Source organism: Acartia tonsa, chromosome 10 (genome assembly GCF_053477335.1).
Source record: "Acartia tonsa isolate MP-2025a chromosome 10, ASM5347733v1, whole genome shotgun sequence".
NCBI lineage: Eukaryota > Metazoa > Arthropoda > Copepoda > Calanoida > Acartiidae > Acartia > Acartia tonsa.
In genome coordinates this window covers 6375792-6398795 of record NC_137269.1, presented here as the reverse complement: position 1 = coordinate 6398795, position 23004 = coordinate 6375792, and the positions used below count along the sequence as shown (strand labels likewise).

The 23004-nt window shown below is 30.3% G+C and overlaps 1 protein-coding gene across 7 annotated transcripts in view; it reads left to right on the top strand.

Moving 5' to 3' along the window:
* The window catches only part of LOC145330278 (uncharacterized), a 173657-nt gene that overhangs the window by 38182 nt on the left and 112471 nt on the right, over positions 1-23004 (top strand). For all 7 annotated transcript variants that reach the window (XR_013883349.1, XR_013883348.1, XR_013883347.1 and 4 more), the window contains exon 2: positions 13828-13904. The gene's annotated coding sequence lies outside the window, so the exon portion shown is untranslated. The remainder of the gene's footprint in view (positions 1-13827; positions 13905-23004) is intronic.

Sequence of the window (23004 nt, the reverse complement as noted above, 5' to 3'; positions counted from 1 at the left end):
ACTTAAGGCATTATCAAGTTATGGAATGCTAATATCAGATTTACACTGCAAAACATAGGTCCTCATATATGTATACTATATGCATATATAATCATGTATATGAATATAAATTGCAATGATTTTGTACATAAATGGCCCTAATAATCAAGAACTATTTAGAATTAGGTATGTCTTTTAATGAAAGATAAATTGAAATTCTTTGCATTATCATTGCTCTGAATGTACTTTTTTCCATATTTTAAAATTAGATATTTAATATATGAGTATAAAGTGTACATCCATTGTTTTTATATCCTGTGTAGCATACATTGAGTTTGCTTGTGAATAGAAAGGATATTTACATTCATATTATTCATGTTTTCTGCAAAATGCAATTGCAGGCAAGCATTGCTCACATTTGTCTAATCAGACCAAGCCAATTTTGCTTTAATTACATCTTAAAGAGGTGTGTATCAGACAATATTTATAATATATTTTGAATGGTTGGTTTTGTCCAATCAGACCAAGCCAATTTTGCTTGATTTACTTCACAAGGAGGCATGTAACAAATAGAATCCTTGTATATTACAGATTTTACCCTAAATTGGCCATGCTTAGATTTAGAAAAAAAGGTAAATATGCAGATGCAACTGCAAGCCTCATTTCTATTTCCATCAAGACAAAAACAAAAATAATAAGCACATTTGAAAATCTCTCTGTTTGTTTAAAGGGAATTAAACAGAAACAAATATTAGACCAAACTTTTTAGGTAGCTTGTTTTGACTATTCAATATAAAATATATAAAATATGCGGTTCGCTAAATTAAGTTCAGATGCATTTCGTGAAACTACCCCTTTAAAAAAAAAGTTAAATTGTTTTGTTTATAACATCTTTGTCTATTGTGAAAATAAAATGTTTTGATTTTGAGAAAGGCAGGGATCTATTTATGTTTGTTTATGAATAATATTTAAAGCTCTACATGTATAATCCACATTTGCTTTGAGTTTTAAACTAAACATCAGTTTAGTACCTAGTGCATTAAAAAAAATATCACTAGAAATTTTGTAGTTTTTGATGAAAGATTTTTTCAGTTTTGAAAGATCTTTTTTTAAAAAATTTCAACATTCATGACCCATGTAGACAATTTCACACAGAAAAATATACAGACACCGATTTTGCAATTTTTGAGGGAGAAAGGGTTGCATTTTTAATTTTTACATAATAGAGGAAAAAATACACTTACTATTTGATTGAACTTTGATTTTTTGCATTACATATCATAGGCAAATTTTTTTTTGTAGTTAATAAAAAAAATATTCACAGCAAAAAAGTTAAAAAGTATGTAATGGCTGCACCCTGCAAAGAAAATCCAGTAAAAAATCACTCACACTCAATTAACTCAGTGACTTTAAGTAGTATATGCACTGCTCATGTGTGTGTGTGTGTGTGTGTGTGTGTGTGTGTGTGTGCTTGTGTGAGTGTGTTGTGTGAGTGTGTGTATTTGAGATGTTGACATAAAAAAGTAACCCAATACCATATTATAAGTAGCAAAACTACCTTTAAAGATTTATATTGTACTCAAAAAAGGAAAGGGAACATTGACTATTAAATTAATCTTCATCTAATCATTTTCCTCCAAATTGCCATCCTTCCATTGACTTAATAACCATGATATAAACATATTCTTTTAAATAGCACTTATTTCTACACCACCAACTAATGCAAATATTTGTATGGAAATGGTTGTTCTTGTGTCTGGCTTAGTGACTGCATGTGTTGCCTAATTATATTATGTTCAGGACTATTAATGTCACTTAAATGTACCACACATGTTCTATATATAATCCTAACAGGCCCTTTTTCTAAAGCAAAGCTTTTCTATACATTTCTTTCATATTTGATGATGTTTTTAACCAGTTGACAATATCCTTATTTATTCCAAACTTTTCTTTTGCATTTTGTAGTTAGTTTTAAGTAGCTTTTTTTCCATAAAGAATTGCATTGAATCTATACCTAGCAATGTTTATAATGTAATTGATTTTATTTTGATTACATGTATTTTTTTTTATCCTTGTTTAACATACGTTTCGCTTTTAAGAAGGCCTTAAAATATATTGTATATAATAACAAGAGGAGTAAACATTTTATTAAAGATGAAATATATGATCTATATAATACTTTTTTTTGCTTAATTTCACGGTAATACCTCTTCTTGATCAAATAAAATAACAATAAAGAAGTTTAAATAGGATTTATCCAGAATTTATAATATCCATTAAACGTGGGTGCGTATAGACTATAAAAATTAATTCTAATTGAACTTAAACGTTATGTACTGTTAAAATATTAACAATACTGTTACAATATATGTTTATGACATATTATTATGCTTAAAATGTATTATTTCCCTTTCTTCTGAAACTAAAGCAACCCATAATTCATATGTATTTTGTAAAATATACCTAATACACACACACACATACTAAACCAACTGCGTCATATATCTATCTTTCTATCCCCTAACTATCTTTCTATCTATCTAAAACAACTAACTGCGTAATATTTTCGCAGTTGGCAGAAAAAATATGGTCTTACAATGTAAATATTAGCATTAATTAGCTAAGACTTATTAACAATATGTAAATTAAGTCTTTATAAATATAAACAAAATTACGTTTTTATCACGTATTTTTTTAATTTTGAAAATTTTTTTTTGTGGATTTTACATAAACCCCTTTTAAAAACTTCCGTAATACACTCCCAGCTCAAAACACTTCCTTTAAGGGTTTAGTTTCTTTAACCATTTTTTTAAAGCGAAGCTTTTCTATAATTAGGGTCCGTCTGTACGTCCGTCCGTGACGGATAACTTTTTTCGTTAATTTAGGCATGTTAGAATTGTCCTATCGATTTCAAACTTTGCATGATGATTCCTGTAGTAGTTAGGTACGATTTAGAAAGCGTAGCAACTCTATAATCATTACAAGAATGTCCGTATGTCCATTTTAAACATGTTGATTTTTTTACTTTTTTAACAGCAAATTTTTATGTGATCTAATCAACCGATTGATCTGATTTTGATTCCTGGGACAACAAAAAATACACATATTTAATGAATATTATCGTTCTACTACTATTTTTAAGCCTTTAAACACACACCTTTACTGATTTTACCCGCAACCTAAAAGAGCAATATTACCGTCCCCTTTATGTCTGGTAGGATGAAAACCATGTAATTATCTGAAAGAACGGATTGTCTTTAATTGTGTCGGTGTTAAGATTCATGTTATGCTCAATTAATCGTCTTATTTGCACCAGCATACACATACACACACACACACACACACATACGCATACATTAACATACACACACACACATAAATATACACAGACATACACACAAAATTATACATGAAACACATGATATTAAAAAGAACTTATTAGCGCAACTTTTTGAAACGTATTCTTTATTTGATCATAGTAGGTGGTAATTTTAATTTCCATGATCAAACATTTTTCATAGTTTTGAATGTCATTAAAAGTTTTTTGCTGATGCGCCCCTATTATCCTAGGGTCCTACCAAAGGATGAAAAATCCAACATAATACTTCTTTATATCTGACCTTTCATTTTAAATTCGTTTTCATTAATATATTAATGTTTTTATGCCTTTTTTGCTATTACATTATTCTTAAATTTATCCGCAATTTATAAACGTATTTAGATAAAAAAAAATTTGTCAATTAAGGATATTTATTTTGAGTCTGTCATTTGATTAAACAATTTTGCCAATTTAAAATGTCATAGCTTCATTTGCTACCAATCCTTTTTTTGCAGCGAAGCTTCTCATTATAATAAAGAAAAACTAGCAGCTACGCCCCCTAGAAGCCTCTAGGTGCACTTAAGGTAGGAGGGGGAAAAGTCGAGTTCCAAAGGAGTAAAAAAAAATTTTTTTTGGTGGGGAGGGGGGTGAAGACATCCTCCCCAAAAATAGTTCAAACCCTTCCCAGGACCTGTGAGAAGCTTTACTGTAAAGGAGAACAATATCGGTTCAGCGGTTAGCGAGATCCTACGGGACAGACAAAAAAACGCTTACTACTTTATATAATAGGATATCTTTTTTTCTGAGAAAAATAAATTTAAAATAAAAACAACTTGGTTGGACAAATCTCTATTTTAAACCAAAGAGAAATGTAAAATCAATTGAAATACCAACAGAGCGATGTAATGTGGGGTGGCCATATAAACTCGTCAAGTATTTTAGCGTTATTAAGGTTACATCAATCCAAAAATAATTTGCTTGGAACAACAGAAAAAGAATATTTATCCTAATAATTTGCGGATTTTTAAAGGAATTTATTTTATAAGCAAAAAAAATATTTTTGGTTAAATTCCAAAAACACCCCTTGTAAGTTTGTTTTTATTGCATTTAAAACAATTTCAATTTCCATTTAAAATGTAAGGAAAGAGGAATCTTTTGTTTTTCATATTAAAATTCTTTTCCCTGGTCTTATAAATTATAATTAAAGCTCAATCATCATATTATTATTTCTTATAGAAGTGTAACAGCTGCCATTAATTCTAAAAATTCACATATAGTTGTATATTTTCTTTACATTCAAAACAGCTTAATTTTACGGAACTTTCTTATCATTTGATAAATACAGGGCGTATTTTTAATCGCACCATCATTAGAGAAACTAAAGCTTTGCATTAAGGTGTTATAAAATGTTAAATGATCTAAATAGACCATCTTTAATGTTGGATAGAAGCTCCACCCTTCCTTTTCTTACTTTCGACCCTCGCTATCATTTGTCTTTAAAAGTGGTCCATCAAAAAAACTAACAAAAGTTTTAGCTAAATTTCTTGAAAATGGAACAACTATTTTGTTGGCTTTGATATTTGCTTATAATTAAATAGTTTGATATAATCTATTTTAAGGAAAAACTACATAAATATTAAGGCTATTCATGATAATTTGTGGTATTATTGTAAAAATCATTTTTTTTTTAAGAAAGGGCTTTGAAAGGAAAAAGTTTAGCAGTTCATTTATTGTGTAGGTATCCTTCTAAATATTTCTTAATTTTATACTAATATTTTGGTTATCCTTTTATTTCCAAGTAGCTACACTGTAAAGGAGAACCGTATCAGTTCAGCGGTAAGCGAGACCCTGAGGATCAAACAGACAGAGATCCTTTTACTTTGTTTTAAGGAACAAATATTTTTTTTTTATGTTGGTAACCATGAATGTATAAGACATGGCAGTATTATTGATGAATAGCCCCCAAGAGGATTTTCCATGGCTTAGTACAGTGAGCACAATGCCAATATATTTGACTTGGGTCATCAATAACTAGCACTAGTATTCTGTACACTTTGTTGTTTATTATAAATCTACATACTCAAACTTTAACTATACTAAAACAATAACCAGCACTAGCTTTCTGTACACTTTATTTGATGTTTATTATAACTCTACATACTCAAATATATTTGAACAACAAAAGTATTAACGAAAAAATGTATATAAAAATAGTGCTGTTTAATGGTCATCTTTTTGACTGTATTTTCATTGTTACACATACTCATATGCCCTTTTGGATATGCTTTGTATTATTGATATAGTACCACATAAATATTACCATTTTCCTTCTATGATCCTTAACCTCTTTTTGTGCATATGCAAGTGTACATTGGACAAAATTATGTTTAGAATAGCTTAAAAGGTAATGTGATACCTATTAATGAAAAAAAGAGGTGGCATATTAATGACACAATGGTTTCTTTTGCTTCTTTGTGTCCTTATAGTAGAGAGTAGTGTTTATCCTAAAAGTTGGTAAATAAGGAGATTTATTGAATGAATTCTTAATAGTTTTGTATTCCTTATAGTTGAGAGTAGTTTTTATATTCAAAGTTGGAAAATAAGAAAACTTATTTACAGTACCTTTCAGTGGCTTTTTTATGTAAAACTCTTAGATATTAGAAATGATTTTTCAACCTTATTTTGATATTCCTTGATGAGTAGGGAGGTCATTCTTTATCCACACAAGCAAAAAAATCCAACCATTCTCAAGTTTTTGTTTGGTAGCAAGCGTTTATACAATACAAATATTCTGTAACGTTGTTTTATTGTCTGTAACTTAAGAATTCAATAACTGATCAAGTTCTTTAATTTAGGAAAGCTTCTTGTAGATTCGAAGATGGTTTTACTGGTTCAATTTTTGAAAACAAAGGCCCTAGATGCTTATTAGTTTATTAAAACTTACATATTACTTATTACAACTTACACTTAAAACTAACATATAAACTATTTATACCCCCAATTGTCTTTGTGAATTTTTGTATCTTAATACTGTTAAGAATTAACTTTTTTTCTAGATTCATAATGCTCAAACACACATCATGTAAAAACCTTAAGACACACACACACTCACTCAAACAAAAAGTCATTTATATGGGCATTATACTAAACTAAAAGGGATAGGTAGGTAATTAAAAGAAAAGTGTAGAAGTAAATAAATGCTAATGTACCTGAATTGAATTTACATTAGTTTTTATTTTTCTTAAAATTTTTATCTTTATCTCTAAATTAATTATCCTTTTGATCTCTGATATATTACACTGGCTATTGTGTTTTGATCTAAAGGAAGTTTTTGCTCAAATTTAAGTGTAATCTTAATTTTTATCTTTTGCCACTTGGCTAGTTTAGACAGTCTTTTGTCACGCATTTTATGTGCTACTTAGCATTGTATTTTTTCACTTTTTTAAGACATAAAAAAGATTTTTCCATCTAAGGTTTGTTTAATCATCCTTAATGAGTTTGATTTATAAATAAAAGTGTTGTTGGCACTTTAAGATTGATAAATATATTTGATCTAAATATTTATAACATATTTGTATTAATAATTGTAGGTATTCAAGTTGTATAATTAATAAGGGGGGGGGGGGAGTTTTGACACATTTGCGTAAACGGTGAGTATAGGCTTCATCTTTGGACTAAGAGGATAGGTTATTAGGGATAAAATCATTCTCATATGATGAATTTCCCCCAGATTTAAGATTTTTTGGATAGGCCTCCAGTTTCCGGAGCTCCAGGCCTCCAGGTGGTCTCTGTACAGGTAAAAATGAAAAAAAAAATAAAAAATTTAAAGTTAAAAATCAACTTATAAAACAAAATATGCATATTTTTTCTTCAAATATGTGAATAATATTAAAAAAGATGCATATTTTGTTTTATAAGCTGACCTGTAACTTAAAAAAAAATTTTTTTTTTTCATTTTTACCTGTACAGAGACCACCTGGAGGCCTGGAGCTCCAGAACCTGGAGGCCTATCCAAAAAATCTTAAATCTGGGGGAAATTCATCATATGAGAATGATTTTATCCCTAATAACCTATCCTCTCAGTCCAAAGATAAAGCCTATACTCACCGTTTACGCAAATGTGTCAAAACTTCCCCCCCCCCTTATTTGGCACTGTTAGTAACTCATTCAGAAGAGAGAGAGGTGTTATTATGCTCAATTTGAACCATTTGCTCCCCCCCCCCCCCTGTTTTGTAATATTTTTTTATTAGCTTAACAACTTTGGGGACTGAAAATTTGATTGGTCGGTTCATTAAGTTGAGTGTCATCGTTTCATCTGCTAATCTCTAGAAGGGATAATTTTGTGTATCATCATTGAGGATGTACATCAATTTATCTGCCATTGTTTTATTCAGATTCCTGAAAAAAAGTGTATTTTTAGGGGAGAAAATGTGGGACTAATCAAGTAAATTGGTGGCTACAATCAAATCAGTGAGTTAATGACCTTTCATTTACACAATAACAGATCTCATAAATATTTTTGTATTCATATCTTGTGTTTAACTTTCCATATTAATATATATAACTGATATTAACAACTATTTTTGATGAAATTGTTGATTTACCCATATGACATGCATGAAAATTTTAATTTGGTATTATTAAATCAGGATTGTGATTATGATCTTAGAAGCTAGGAAACCAATTTGTCCACCTTGAATATGTATTCTTGATGGTAATATTCCAGAACAACGCCCAATAAATACAAATTAGTTGTGGTTTCTAAATTAGTTTAGTCACAGTTGTGTAACAGACCAGCAGTAGGCTAACAATGGTAAAATAATGTACTGTGATACTGACATAAGAATCCTTTATAGGATGAACCTAGGTGAGGAAAGGAAGAACACATTAACACTACAACAAAAGAAAATATAAGAATTGTCCTTTCCAACCAAACTTTTGGGTTTTCTTTGCTTTGTTCTGAATTCTTGTCAGATTTTGATTTATAGGTCATTTTATTATTGTTTTTTCTTTCTATTATATTATTAAGTTCTGTCCATAAAAAAAGTGGAAGAAAAGTTTTTTTACAGTCTTACACTTAGTTTTCCTTTTCTTATTCCCATCAAAAGTTTTTATTCCTAGATTGCATGAAGTAAATCATTAGTAACCCTTCCCACCCCCCTCAACTTCCCTCTGACAATCATAGTAAAAATTACGTATGTGTGAAGGAGGGAGGGTGGGGGGGGGGGTTAAGATAGGAAATAGAAACCTAATAAAAAGGTTTGCTTCTCAGAAAAACAAACAAATATTTTGTTTAAAAGGACATGTACATCTTCTAAACGAAGTAAAGATTTTTGAACAAGTTTCAAGACTTTTTATAGATATTCTTTATATTTAATATTTTCTTACTTGTTTGTTATTAAGTCATGAAAAAATATACTAGTGAATTTTACATGACTATGTAAACACCACCAAAGAGAGAAAAGTGTACAGGAAAAATGGAGGGGCAAGGGGGGGGGGGTGGAGGGTGTAAGTATGGTAGTGTGTAGGATAAAGTTTCCTAATTCAATTTTTGGATTGGGTAATCAAATCAACACAAACCAGCGGTTCTTACACAAATCTCAGCCAAGGACATTATGTATATATTTTAAGATTTTATTTATCAAATTAAGCCCTACTTTGTCTTTAAAATATTCCTAAGATTGTTATTTTTCATAAATAAATATGCTTCATTAAAAAGATCTCTATTTTTTTGTAAAATTTTCATCTCTCTTTCTCTTTTCTATTCATTGACCAAGTTGTGTATTTTTTGTATTAAGATCAAAGGTTGTTATAAAATTATCCACAAAGATGTGTGAATGAGTGCCAACTTCTAAGGGACAACTGGTTAGAAAATATCATAAATTGCATGGTTTCTCAATTTCTTTGTCAATATTGCCTTTTAAGTGTTTGAATTTATTTTACAGGCCATTTAACTACTAGGTAGTATAAAATGACAAAAAAAAGATTAGGAGGATCACCCTCCTCAACTTGTTTTGATTTGGAATATTTTTTTTACAATTTTACCAAAACTTAATTCCTAGGATAAACTGTGTAAATAATGATTAGATATCCTACTGAGATAAAAGTATAATAAATTCCATTTAATCATGGACAAATTGGTTTTATTTGAAATAGGTATTTTTTTGTTTTAATAAAATTTCTATATCTAGTAAAAAGTTAGAACAGTTCAAATTATGGGAAAAGATATTTTTTCTGAAATGAAGGTTAAGATTTTTATAACCTAAGGTAGTTCAGGTCATAAACAATTTTAGAACATTTCATGCAGTTCGCATGATTAGTATATTTGCATTTAAATATACATACAGGGTGTCCTTAAAAATATAAATCTTTTGTTCTAATAGAAATTTAAGTAATATCAATATTCATTTTAGATTTCTTAGGCTTAGTTAATTATCAAGCTGTTTTATTATTAAAATATTTATAGAAAAATGTTCACTAACAATAAAAAAAAGTATTTTAGATATGTAAATTCTTTTAAGGACACCCAGTAACCACATATTAAAATTCTTTTCCCCTTCGCCTATTCAAAACCAATTTGAAAAATGATTCATTGAAAAATTGTTTGTAATTATTTTGATTGGATTTTCTTTTTCATTTTCCCTTTAAACTTATCTTTCCCTTACTTCCCCTTCTGTGACCTTTTATTAGAGTGGGTTAAGAGCTTTGCAATTTTTCAAAATGTTTTCATTTGAAACTGTGGGTTTGTTAGAAGCAAAGCTTCTGTAAAAATAATCTAACTGTCAATCTTCAAATATAATTTCATATCTTCTTAATATAAGATGTTTAAATTTTCAATTGAATGTTAAACAGTCTTTTGGTATGTCTAGACAATGTACACATTTTCATTGAATATCTGTGCTGCTTGGGATAATTTAATTCTTGTTACTCCTTCAAAACTAGAAAGTTGATTTACCACTCAAGTGAAGTAAGCAGACAAATCAGTCTCTGTTGAGTTTAGTTGAAGCCAAATTAATTCTTTATGAACTTTTATTAATAAAGTTTGTGCACTGCCATTTTGTTATTAGACATCATTCAAAACAGTACAACTACAATACAATTTTTTAACAATAAATTGCAATATTAGGAAGATTGGTTGATCTTGGGTTAGGTTTCTAAATAGGTTTATAATACATGAAAAAAAATTTATTTGTCATACAATATTGATTAAAAATTAACAGTATTGTAAGAAAATCCTAATAGTGTGACCTTATTTAATTCCCAAAATGAAAGTTACTTTTGCTTTTTTTCTGTCATTATTTGTCATGGAGTTAATACAATGAAGAAAATAGCAAAAAATAGCCACTAATTTGAATTAAAAAACAAAAACAATTTATCTACATAAAATAACTGTTGAAAATAGTATTTAATTGTGTTCAAATCTTAATACTTGGGGAAAAGAAAATATTTTTTGTAAGAAATTAAAAAAGGGGAGGTAGGTTTTTTTTTGTCTACAGTTCATTTCAATAAGGAATACACAAATTTAGTAAATATTATCGTTTTACTAGTATTTTTAAGCCTTAAAACTCACACCTTTACAGAACTTTAGCACCACCTACCTCCCCCTTTGCAACAACACTTTAGTCATGATTATGCAGAAAAAATTCTTTTCATGTCAACTTTCATGTGCTGAAACCATGGAATAATTTCATAACAACACTGTTAAAAAACATAATGTTCAATAAAAATAAAAGGGTGTATTTTACTGAATAATATTTTAAGTAACTTATATACAAAAAAATTTAATCTCAATTATAATTGTCCCCCTCAAAGTCCAATCTCAAATGACAGAAACACCATAAACATTACAGTTTACATATTTTAGAGTGGTTTAAAGTTTCCTTATGTTATTGCATGTTTTTGCTTAAACCATTAAAAGCAAGAAAATCAATAAAGTTTCACACAGTTTACTTTTAATTGAACCACAGTTGAAAATTAAAACTATTTTTAAACTTTATTCTACAACATGTCATATTTAAAGTAAAACTGTCACTATTTTTTCTTGAGAATTAATGAATTCAATTTTCTTTGTAAAAAGGAGTCATATAGTTAAAGGCTGTTTGAAATGCCAATTTTATGTGCATCACTTTATCTTGTCATATTTAGACAAACAATCTTTGGACATTTTCCTTCCTATTTATTTTGGGTACTTTTTGAAAGTCTATCTTTTTATACCCTCATCTATCCCTCCCCCCTTTCCTCGCCTATTTTTACTGATTTTATACCAATTTCAGAAAGGATTCCATGTCTAATTATGAAAAAATATATTACAACTAGGTACATCCTTAATGTCTATAAGTATTGTAGGTACTTAATAGGGTTTGGCCGGATATCCGGCCATTTTCAATATCCGACCGGATACCGGATATTGAAACTATTAGCTGATTTCTAATGCTGGATATCCGGTTATCCGGTCGGATCTCTGGCGTTGGCAAAATATTCGGCCGGATACCGGATATCCGGCATTAGAAATAAGCCGGATATTCGGTATCCGGCCCAACTCTAATACTTAACTAAAAGAGAAAGAAATATAAAGGGAGCTAAAGGGAGAAAAGAATGGATAGAGAGTTAAAAGTGTAGTATAAATGTTGTTATTGTTTGAGAGAAAAGGTTAATAGTTTTATTTTTCTTACTAATGGCCTTTATTTTTCACCAGGGCTTTTGTTCTAACCGACTCTTACATTCCTTTAGTTTAGAAATAAACTTTCATAGACTATTAAATGGTAAAAATTGTTGAAGTGAGAAAATATCATATCCTATAATATAAAGTAGTAAGCTATTTTTGTATGTAGCGAAGGATCTCGCTAACCGCAGAACTTATATGGTTCTACTTTACAGGTCCAGGAAAGGTTTTTAACTATTTTTGGGGTGGGTATCTCCAGCCTCCCAAAAAAATGACCTGGAAAAAATATTTTTTTACTTTTTCTTTTAAAAACACAAATTGAAAGAGTTGGGGGGGGGGGGTCTGTTTTTCCCCTCCCTCCCTGAGTGCCCCTAGAGGCTTCTAGGGACGTAGTGTCTCGTTTTATATAAACCATTAAGATATTACAATATATGTCCCCTCATCTATTACAATATAATATAGGCTACCTTCATAGACATAATATACTCTGTAAATAGTATTCATTGATATATAATATTTACTATTATCATATTAATATATTACCATTATAATGTACAAGAATGAGTGAATAATATGTGTAGAAATTTTCGGCCATTCCGCCATCAAAAAGGACAAATATACTTTTATATACTATAATAATACTTACATATACCTATACAATTAAGAATTTTACATATATGTATTAATTTAAGTTAGAAAGGCATGAAATAGCATGATTTAATTGAAAATTCTATTTTTAATTACTAACCTACTTTTTGATCTATTTTTACTTGTACATAAGTTTAAACAAAGTAATTTTAATGTTAAGGAATGCCTTACATATATGAAATCCACAACAAACACTCCACCTTTGCACATGGATGTGCTTGTGTATCATGAATCTGACTAAACTGGACGAGTAGTTCCTTGTGTTTGCTGGCGTTTGACCCATCTGCCTGCCTGCCTTGCCTGACAGAATGTACCATCAGCATTGTGCACGAATTATCCAACCAAAAACAGCTCTTTCTATTTTTTTTTGCATGTGTAGATACATTTTTTTGGCACATTTGGTTTATCATACTTTCTATTGCTTTATCCATCCCAAATTAATATTATATGCATGTGATACAACATGTTTTAAAATAATACTTTTTGATATAATTATTACATGAATAGCAAATTAAAATAAACCAAATTTGTCCTAATGAATGATATACAAATGATATTTTAATCTGCATTTGAACTTTTTTTTTGTTAACTTTGATATAATGTTGCACAAAAGTGAAAAATCTTGTGTTATTGATGTAGATATTTCGTTATTGAAACCTTAAATATCATATAGTTCTCTACAACAATTGAATAACAAATGCTATTAGTATTTTTATCATCAAATGCTTTGCCATGTTAAAAATATTTATATACATTAGCTCAACATAAGAAATCTCTACATCAATTACATACAAACTTATGATTTGAAAAGAAAAATTTCCAGTATGGCTTCATAACTGATTAATATCCAGTGGATTAGAACCGGTTCTCAGCCATACCTACTGAAAATCATGGACCTATTGCATAGTATTACAAACAATTTTCCAGGAATATTGAAATAAAATCAGTATACCAGTTTTGTTAATTGAGCCTTAGGCCCCTCGGGGCTTACAAAACTGGTTTTAATCTTTATTTTAATGTCCACGGAAAACTGTCTATTAAACGAAGAGGGTGTGTATTTTCCACGTAATTAAAAAACAAATCTACATTTTCATTATAAGAATTGCAACATTAATTTTAATTGTCTAACTAAGACATAATTTTTATGGATGACACACACCCTACCTAAATAAATTTTTATAATATCTATCAATTATTCATAAAAAATTTTTTATTTCAGAATACTAAATAATAAAGTGACGTGAATAAAAACCAGTTCTCGAAAAGTCAACATTGAAAATACATCTCATATATAAGGTAGGCATTTTTAGTTTTTTCTTTAGTGAAGTTTGCCTATTGGTTTGAAAATAAAAATCCGTGTTAGTTACAAAACCACTAAAATTTTTTATATTCCCCACTTCTCTAATTTTTTGAATAAATTGAGGCATATTTTATATTTTTAAGTGCTAGGCAAATAAAGCCATTTATTAATGTTAATGCTAGAAATATTATGAATGTAGTGGTTTAGCTACTCAATGCATCATATGTATTTTTAACATTCTCAACAACCCCTAGTCTTACATTAGGGGAGTTTTACATCCTATTATATAAAGTAGTAAGCTTTTTTTTTGTCTGTAGAAGAACCACGCTAACCGCTGAACCGATCGGGTTTTCCTCAACAGGGTTGCTTCTCATAGGTCCCGGGAATGTTTATAACTGTTTGGGGGGAGGTTACCACCACCCTCCCAAGAGAAATCGAAAATAGAAAGTTATCGAAGATACTTGAACCCAAAAAAAAACATTTAAAGTGCCACTAGAGGCCTCAAGGGGCATTGCCGCTATTACTTAAAAAAGATGGAATCTACATGGATATTAAAATGAAAAGATAAGAACCAGTTTTGTTAGTTATGGCCCTGGCTAACAAAACTGGTATTAATTTTATAATTTTTTTATTTTAATATCCATAGAAAATTGTCTTTGATACGATGTTATACATGCTTTTTCAGTATGGCTGATAACTGGTTCTAATCAATGGAATATAAATCAGTTTTGAAGCCATACTGGAAATGACTTAATGCTTTAAACAGCTGATTCAAATTTTGATATTTTTTCTTGAACTTTGTACTTGCACCTTCTTGTCCTTTTATTTTTAGAAACCTTTGTTTGCATTACGTAGAAATTCATTCCTTTGTATTTGAATTACTAGAAATAATTTTTGGGGGATTTATTATAAGAATTATGAATTGATAGCATTTGTACTAATTCACTCAGCTTTATAGCTGTTTAAAAAGGATTTTTCCATGAAAGGAATTCAACTTAAAGACCGGCTTTTAAATCAATATGTTCATAGTTTGTTAGATCAGAATATTGGCTAATTTAGTGTTGCAACTTGAAATAAAATATAATATGCAAAAAGATTCAATTGTTTTATTCACATATATCATACTAGCGGCTACGACCCTAGCATATATATAGAGGATAAGTATTTGATGAGATGCTAGAAAAATAGCTTTAAACCATCCCAAGACTTAAATCTGTAAACTAACTAGCCTTAAACCAACACAGAATCTATATGAAGTTTACCTATAATAAAGAACCCAATCGGTTCAGTACTTATTCAGACAAAAAAAACCTTACTACTTTATATATTAGGATACATAAATGTTAACTTGAAAATTTGCATTCAATATTGTTTTATATTTTTTTACCGTACCAACAAAAGAGAAATAATTAAATAAATATTTGTATACTCTGTTTAAATCCTACGAGGCATTTTCATAACAAAACGCGGCATTCTTCTTTCACAAACCCATCCCTGTGTATTCCTGAGTCCACACACTAAACTCAATATCAGAGGAAAGAAAAAAGTTATAGATTTTCTTTTCATCTTTTCATCACACTCACCAAAAAGAATTTTCACAAGAAGACACTCTTAACATTTAAAATTATCTAGGGACATGGACAAACATATTGAAATCTTTAGAGAGCATCAGGGATCTAAAGGGATAAGACAATGACCGACAAATTGGTAAACATCCCCAATAATGATGCTCAAAAATAACCCTTCTGTAGATTATTATTGTAGAATAGTTAAGTTATGAATCAATCAACGAAGGTTTAAGAGTACCCAAAGTTTTTGACCCAACAAGTGACTTTTAAAACATTGGGTACCAGCAGGTAAAAGGGAATGTGATTCTAACAAAGAATTATAAGTGAAAATTTCCCCTTGACCCCCTTTCCTTTTTTCTCCCCTTATTACCCACTTCCCTTTCAGCTACATTAAAAAAAAACAAGTTTTACTCCAACTTCAACAAAATATTTAATTTTTGACAATTTTAAATCGAATTAATTGGCTGTGGGGTACCAGCATAATTTACAGCTTAATTTTCCCTCTCCCCCTGAAATTTTTCAACCACTAAAATTTTTAATGTAAGAACGTTTCTGTACTTTTCTGCACATATTTGTCTCTTTCTCAGTTTTGTGGTCCTCTCAATAGAAGTGATTATTCAGTAACAAGGACAATTTTAGACCAAGGTAGCGTAGCCATTTTCTTAAGCCCAGATATTTATTTAATATTAAAAAAGTCTATTATGGACAGAAGTTTTAATTTTGGACAAATGTTCATACTATTTAATATAAAAATAGTCTATTATGGACAATAGCAGTTTTAACTTTAGACAAATGTTCTTACTATTTTCTTGCTTATATGACAGACAAATTAAACTTTTGAAAAGCTACAGTTTAACAATGAGAGGAAATTTCTATATTTTTCAATCTAAAAGTTTGATTTATTAATAAAGCCATCAAATCTCCTTTATGATATGATTATGAAAATCCTCCAAAATGAAGATGGGATGACAAAGAATTCTCTAGATTAATATCAAAGAAAAGAAGAATTTATATCTTGTCAATAAGTGTTCTTGTAAAATAGAATTGATAATTTTAAACAAACAGCAAAAAAATAAATATATATGAGCTTTTTAAAGTGTATTTGCAATATTTTTTTTATGTGAAAGTGAAATGTTTAGGTATAACTTAAATGTAACACATTTTCTCGTATTCATTCGAATCCGGTGGATAGGAACCGGTTCTCATTCATACGTAAAAAATATGTCTAGCAGTAGCATCGTATTATATCCAGCTTTCTTCGATTATAGAAATGTACAATCATTTCATTGCCTTCGGCATCTCGGGGCTAAAAAAACTAGTTTTAATCTCATAGTTGTACTTTCTATATCCGCGGAAAGCCGTTTATAATACGATGCGAGAAATAACTATAAGAACCTCAACTCATTTTGTGTAAAAGGTTTTTTTTTGTTTATTTTATTGGAGGGACACTTGTCAATAAACCTGTGATGAAAATTGTAATATGTCACCCAAGTCTGTCCATCCTATTGTGTTCAACATTTTTGGAGAGTTAGTGTGTGTGTGTGTGTGTGTGTGTGTGTGTGGCTTCGTCAGGGAAGGAGGGTACAACGGACTGTAAATCAAACTCGTACCTAAAGTTTAAAAAACTTTGGGTACTTTTATTGAATTTTGATTTGATGGTTCCAAACTAATGGTGTACTTTCCAACCAATAATTTTCATTTTCTGGAGGGGTTATTTTATCTAATATCATTGGGTACGCTTCTAAATTAATTTATCGTCCATTGTCTTATCCCCTTAAGATCCCTAGCTTTGTGTAAGTGTGTGTGTGGCTGGTTATGTGTTTGTGGGTATTCTAACAGGGTGATATTTTTTTATTTACATTTTGTATTTCATTAACAATTTACTTCTAGAAATTTTTACCTTGATAAAAAATTCAAGATTTTAGTATTAAGAATTAGCTTTTAGTAGCTTTTAGTTTGTCCGTCAGTCGGCCTGTCTATTGTCTTTCTGTTAGTAGAAAACGGTATGGTTAACGTGATTTTCTCGGCTCCAATTAAAGATAGACGACATAAACTTCTTGTCAACATTCCCATCATTATGTACAATATTTAATTGAGTAGTAGAACGATAATATTCCTTAAATAATTGTATTTCTTATTGAATAGAACCATAGACAAAATTTTTTATATATTCATATGTAGTGAATATTATCGTTAAACTACTGTTTTTAAGCCTTAAAACTTACACCTTTACGAAATTTTAGCACAACCTACCTCCCCGTTGTATTTTTTTAGCCACCCTGTAATTTTTGTGTATTGTAGTGGCCCCCACTTCACCGAATCATCAATTTGGGTGCAAATTTTTTATTCTTTTCTCTCGAACATCCATCTATCTGTTGTACCATCTATCTATCTTTGTACAATTAGAGTAAAACACTAGAGGAAGAAAGGGTTAAATAACTGTATCTCCCCATCGCAACCGCCTTGTGCAACCTTTCTATTGGGTCATTGAAAATCAACCAATGGTGTAGCTTATATTAACACAGCCAAGAAGCAGAAAATAATTTTGAAGCAGACAAAAGAGGTCTTTGATAAAGGAAGGGAGGTATATACATCTATACTAAAGATCTGTTTTTTTTGTACATGTCCATCTATCTATCTCTCTTGTGGTTGGATATCTTGAAATTGTGCAAGTTTTTACCCATGCCAGAGCATTTAATTTGTCTTTTTCTACAACAGATATCTAGTTTCAGAAACTAATACAATACTTGTTAAATACAGGGGAATACAATGTTTTGGATCATGTGAAGGAAACAAAGTTGCGGGTTTTGTTGTATTTTCACAGTAGATTTTGAAAGGTTATTTTAGGTTAGGTGATTGCCCCGCAGGGTTAGGCAATTGGCCTCGTATTGTTAGAGCACCCCGCAGGGGCTAGAAATAGGAGCTACTGTGAAAATATGACGAAACTCGCAACTTGACCCAATGTTTTATATTTGCCAAACGGTCGTAGTTGACTTTGAATTGTTTGAATACAGTTAATACCTTAACAAAACTTCTTATAATAGGTCAACTTTCAGATAATTTAATTTCCCCTTCATATTGACTTATGTATATAAGTTTATCATTCTAACGATTACACCTGACCAAAACCTTATTGTAATTGTTTTATTGCATATATTAGGAAAATTTACTGAAGGGCATAACACATAGGACAATTACAGGGTGACCACCATTTACGTTATGTTCAATATGTTCATATTGAACACCATTTTAAGTTTTTTTGGTACGTTTTTGTACGTTATTGGTTTTTGTGTTCAATATGAACATTTCAGCATACGTTATTGTACGTTTTTCTGTAATGTATGATAAGTATTAGAAATCATCAATATATTTGTATTTCTTAAAAACTATTATAAAAAAAATTCTGAGCGCTTCGCGCGCCATTTTATAAATTTATCCTGGGATCTATGACGCCATTGTGCAGCTGCCATAAAATAACTATACTCCAATCAAACATTTCAGTAAATATCAAAAAAAAAATCCTCTAATTACAAACCTTACCAGGACAAATGAGAAGTTACACTTTAAAGGAGTATTATATTTGTTCATCAGTTAGCGAGTATTTTTTAGTTGATTTTTGTGTTTTCATGTACCTAGGAATGAGATACTACTTTCTATAATACAAAGTAGTCAGTCTGTATATCCGTCTGTCTTAAGCTTAAGATCTCGGCAATTGTTGAACCGATTGGGTTCTACAATTCAGGTATTATACCTACTGGTCTTGTTGTGGTTTTAGGCTATTTATTTAGGGTTTGGGACAACCCCAACTCCCCTACAAAAAATCTGAAAATCCCCCCTCCAATAAAAGTTTTCTATTTTTTTTAAATTTAACAAGTAGGTAAGTGGGTTGGGAAACTTCCTTTAAAAAAAACCACTCGTTTTTTTTCTTTTAAAGCGAAGTTTTTCTATAATTAGGGTCGGTCTGTACCGACCCTAATAATTAATTTAGGCATGTTAGAATTAACCTATTAATTTCAAACTTTGCATGATGATTCCTTTAGTAGTTAGGTACGATTTATAAAGCGTAGCAACTCTATAATCGTTACTAGTATGTACTTACGTCCATTCTAAACATGTTGATTTACTTTTTAAACAAAAAATTTTTATACGATCTATTCATCCGATTTTTCTGATTTTTGGTATATTGATTCCTGGGACAACAAAGTATAATGTTATAAGGGAAGAAACTCTATACCTAGTCCTAAAAATGTAAGTATGTCCATAAACATTATCATGTATTAAGCAGTTTTTTCAATTTACTTACATTTTTGCTTCGACTCTTATACATTTTTATTCTGATTATTCAGTACTGACACTATACAAGTGTTAATGTCCGTATGTCCTACCGTTTCAGTGCTTCGCTTTTATGGATGTTGTCATCCTTGTTTTTTTTTTACAAAGTACGAACGAACAATTTTATACCTATAAGAGAGGGACTTTCAAATACCTCTTTGGGTGACGCCCCTAGAGGCTAGGGGCAAAGCTGCTGGAAGATTTAATCGTACATAAATAGATGAATAAAAACTTCATTATGAGGTAGGTACTTTTTACATGATTAAATTGGGGTAAATTTTCTTAGGGGAGGTAATTAAGTGGGGGTAGTTAACACCCAAAACAGATTTCAGGGGGGTAGAAAAATTGCCAGCATGCTTCGCGTGCCATTTTACCGTCCCCCGCCCCCTCACAAATTGAGTTTTTTTATACCCCCCTCCAAATAGTAAACTTGGATTAGTATACTTCCTTTTATATATACTAGCGGCTACGCCTCTAGAGGCTTCTAGGGAGGGGGGGTACTTGAGGAGAAGGGAATTGAATTGGATAACCCAATTGCTTAATTTAGATTATAAAAGAAAAAGTAAAAAAAATATTTGGGATGGTGATTTTTTTTTTTTTGGGGGGGGGGAGTGTTTTACGCTCCATTTTAATTTTTTTTTAAATTTTAAGGGGGGGTAATTTTTTTCTATGGGCGATTTCTCTTTGGAGGGTGGTGGTACTCCCCCAAAATAGTTATTAACCTTCCCGGGACCTATGAGAAGTTACCCTGTTAAGTTATTGATAGGAATATGAAGGGCAGAAAAATAGCCTAAAACCATACCCGGACTCTTTATAAAAATGTAATAGCCTATAACCATCTAGGGACCTATAATGAGCTTTCATATAAAGGAGGACCACATCGGTTCAACGGTCAGCGAGATCCTTCCCTACAAATAAAAAAGCTTACTACTATAATATAATAGGATATCAATTTCCTGAAGAGTAGATCCCAATCAGTTCATCATTTACTGAGATCTTAAGCTTAAGACAGACGGAAAGACATTGTTCTACTTTGTAATATATATATACATATATATATATGTGTGTGTGTTTTATGGTACGTTATTGTACGTTATTTTTTCAAAAAATGTACGTTATTGTGTTCATTGTAATTTTTTTGTAGTACGTTATTTTCAATATTAAAATAAAAAAGGCGGTGGTCGCTCTGCAATTACTAGAATAAAGCAATAACATTATAACTTCTTGATAATGTTTTTACAATATAGATTATATTAACCTATAATATACTAAGGTTAAATTGTGGCAAAAATTAAAAACACAATTAGTGAAAATGATTTTCTCTCATTTCTAACATATTTTAAAAAGTTCAAGAATGTCGTTTTGACAGATCTTTTGTAAGAACTAATGCAGCCCTTATTGAAGCTGAATAAAAATGCCTCAAAAGTAACTATCTACCTATTATACTGTGGCACTGCTGTAATCTGGTTAGTAAGTATCTACCTACCACTAATCTAGTTAGCATCTTACTATCTGATGCTACTGTCAACTGGTGTGCCTTCAGAACCACCAGAAATTTAGAATTTAGAATTGCAATTTCGTTTAATGACAAGAAGTGCAATTGATATGCAGAAGGAATTTTAAGGTACAGCCATTTAGTATTCTAAATCTAGTTGTCTAAAAATCATTATTGTTTACTGTTTTTTTTCCCAAGACAGCCATTCTTTAGAGCTTGTTATTAACATTAAAATGATAAGAGTAAAACACTAGAGGGAGAAAGGGTTAAATAACTGTATCTCCCCATCGCAACCTCATTGTGGTGCAACCTTTCTATTGGGCCATTGAAAATCAACCAATGGTGTTGCTTATATTAACACAGCCAAGTAGCAGTAAATAATTTTGAGGCAGACGTATCTCCCCATCGCATTCGCCTTGTGCAACCTTTCTATTGGGCCATTGAAAATCAACCAATGGTGTTGCTTATATTAACACAGCCAAGTAGCAGAAAAAAATTTTGAAGCAAACGAAAGATTTCTTTGAAAAAGGAAGGGAGTTAGTTGTCTGTATATACATCTATACTACAGATCTGTTTTATTATGGAAGGATATCATGTTAAATAAATAACCTTTATGTCACATATCCCTGTTTCAATCATTTATTTTCTATTTTCTAAATATGTAATATTGTGTACACTGTATGGACACTTGACAACTTCTGTCAACATAAGTGTATCTAGTGTATGGGACTCTGGGCTGGGACACTGCAAGGTGTCCAACCAATACCGTGATAAAATCTTATTGAATCCTAGTCATTAGAGTAAAACACTAGAGGGAGAAAGGGTTAAATAACTGCATCTCCCTATCGCAACCGCCTTGTGCAACCTTTCTATTGGGTCATTGAAGATCAATCAATGGTGTCGCTTATATTTACTCAGCCAAGAAGCAGAAAATAATTTTGAAGCAGACGAAAGAGGTCTTTGAATAAGGAAGGGAGGTAGTTGTCTGTTACAAATACATCTATACTATAGATCTGTTGCTTAGTCTCTAGTGAACTCAAACATCTTTTGTAGATTAATCAAAATAAAGATTGACCCTATTTTTTAATAGTGTGAAAAATCTACTAAATTGTATATAAAAGCTACATACCTAAATAAAATTATAAGTGTTATTCGATGTTATGTTTTCTCTTTAAGGGGTAATTGCACGAAATGCATTTAAACTTGAATTAAGTGAACTGCAAATTTTTCCTGTTAATGGTTTAAACTACATTTGTAGGGCATATATTTGAAAGAATTTCAATTTTCTACCATGTAGTTTTAAAAATATCAAGACTTGAAATTTGCATTCTTATTGTACATATGGAATTTATATAACTGGCTTATTTTCACAAAAACAGCATTACGACTAATTTAGTGATGTCTAATTGTTATTTATTGTAATATAAAATTATAAATGTTTGATGGTATTCTTGTAACTTTTGCTTCAAATCATAAAATGCACTTCATGCAACTATCCCTTTAAATTTGCTGTATTTAAAATTTGGTAGTATTACCTTTAAGTAACTAAAGTAAAGTTGGGTGGATAGAGACAAGGTACTAGGTATAGTAGTATATTATATTGGGACACAACACATCTGGTCTATATTTGATCCTAGGTTGCTTGTCTTTTTCATTTACCCATTGTTTTTTTTGTCTTGTTAGCTGTATATTAGGGTTGTT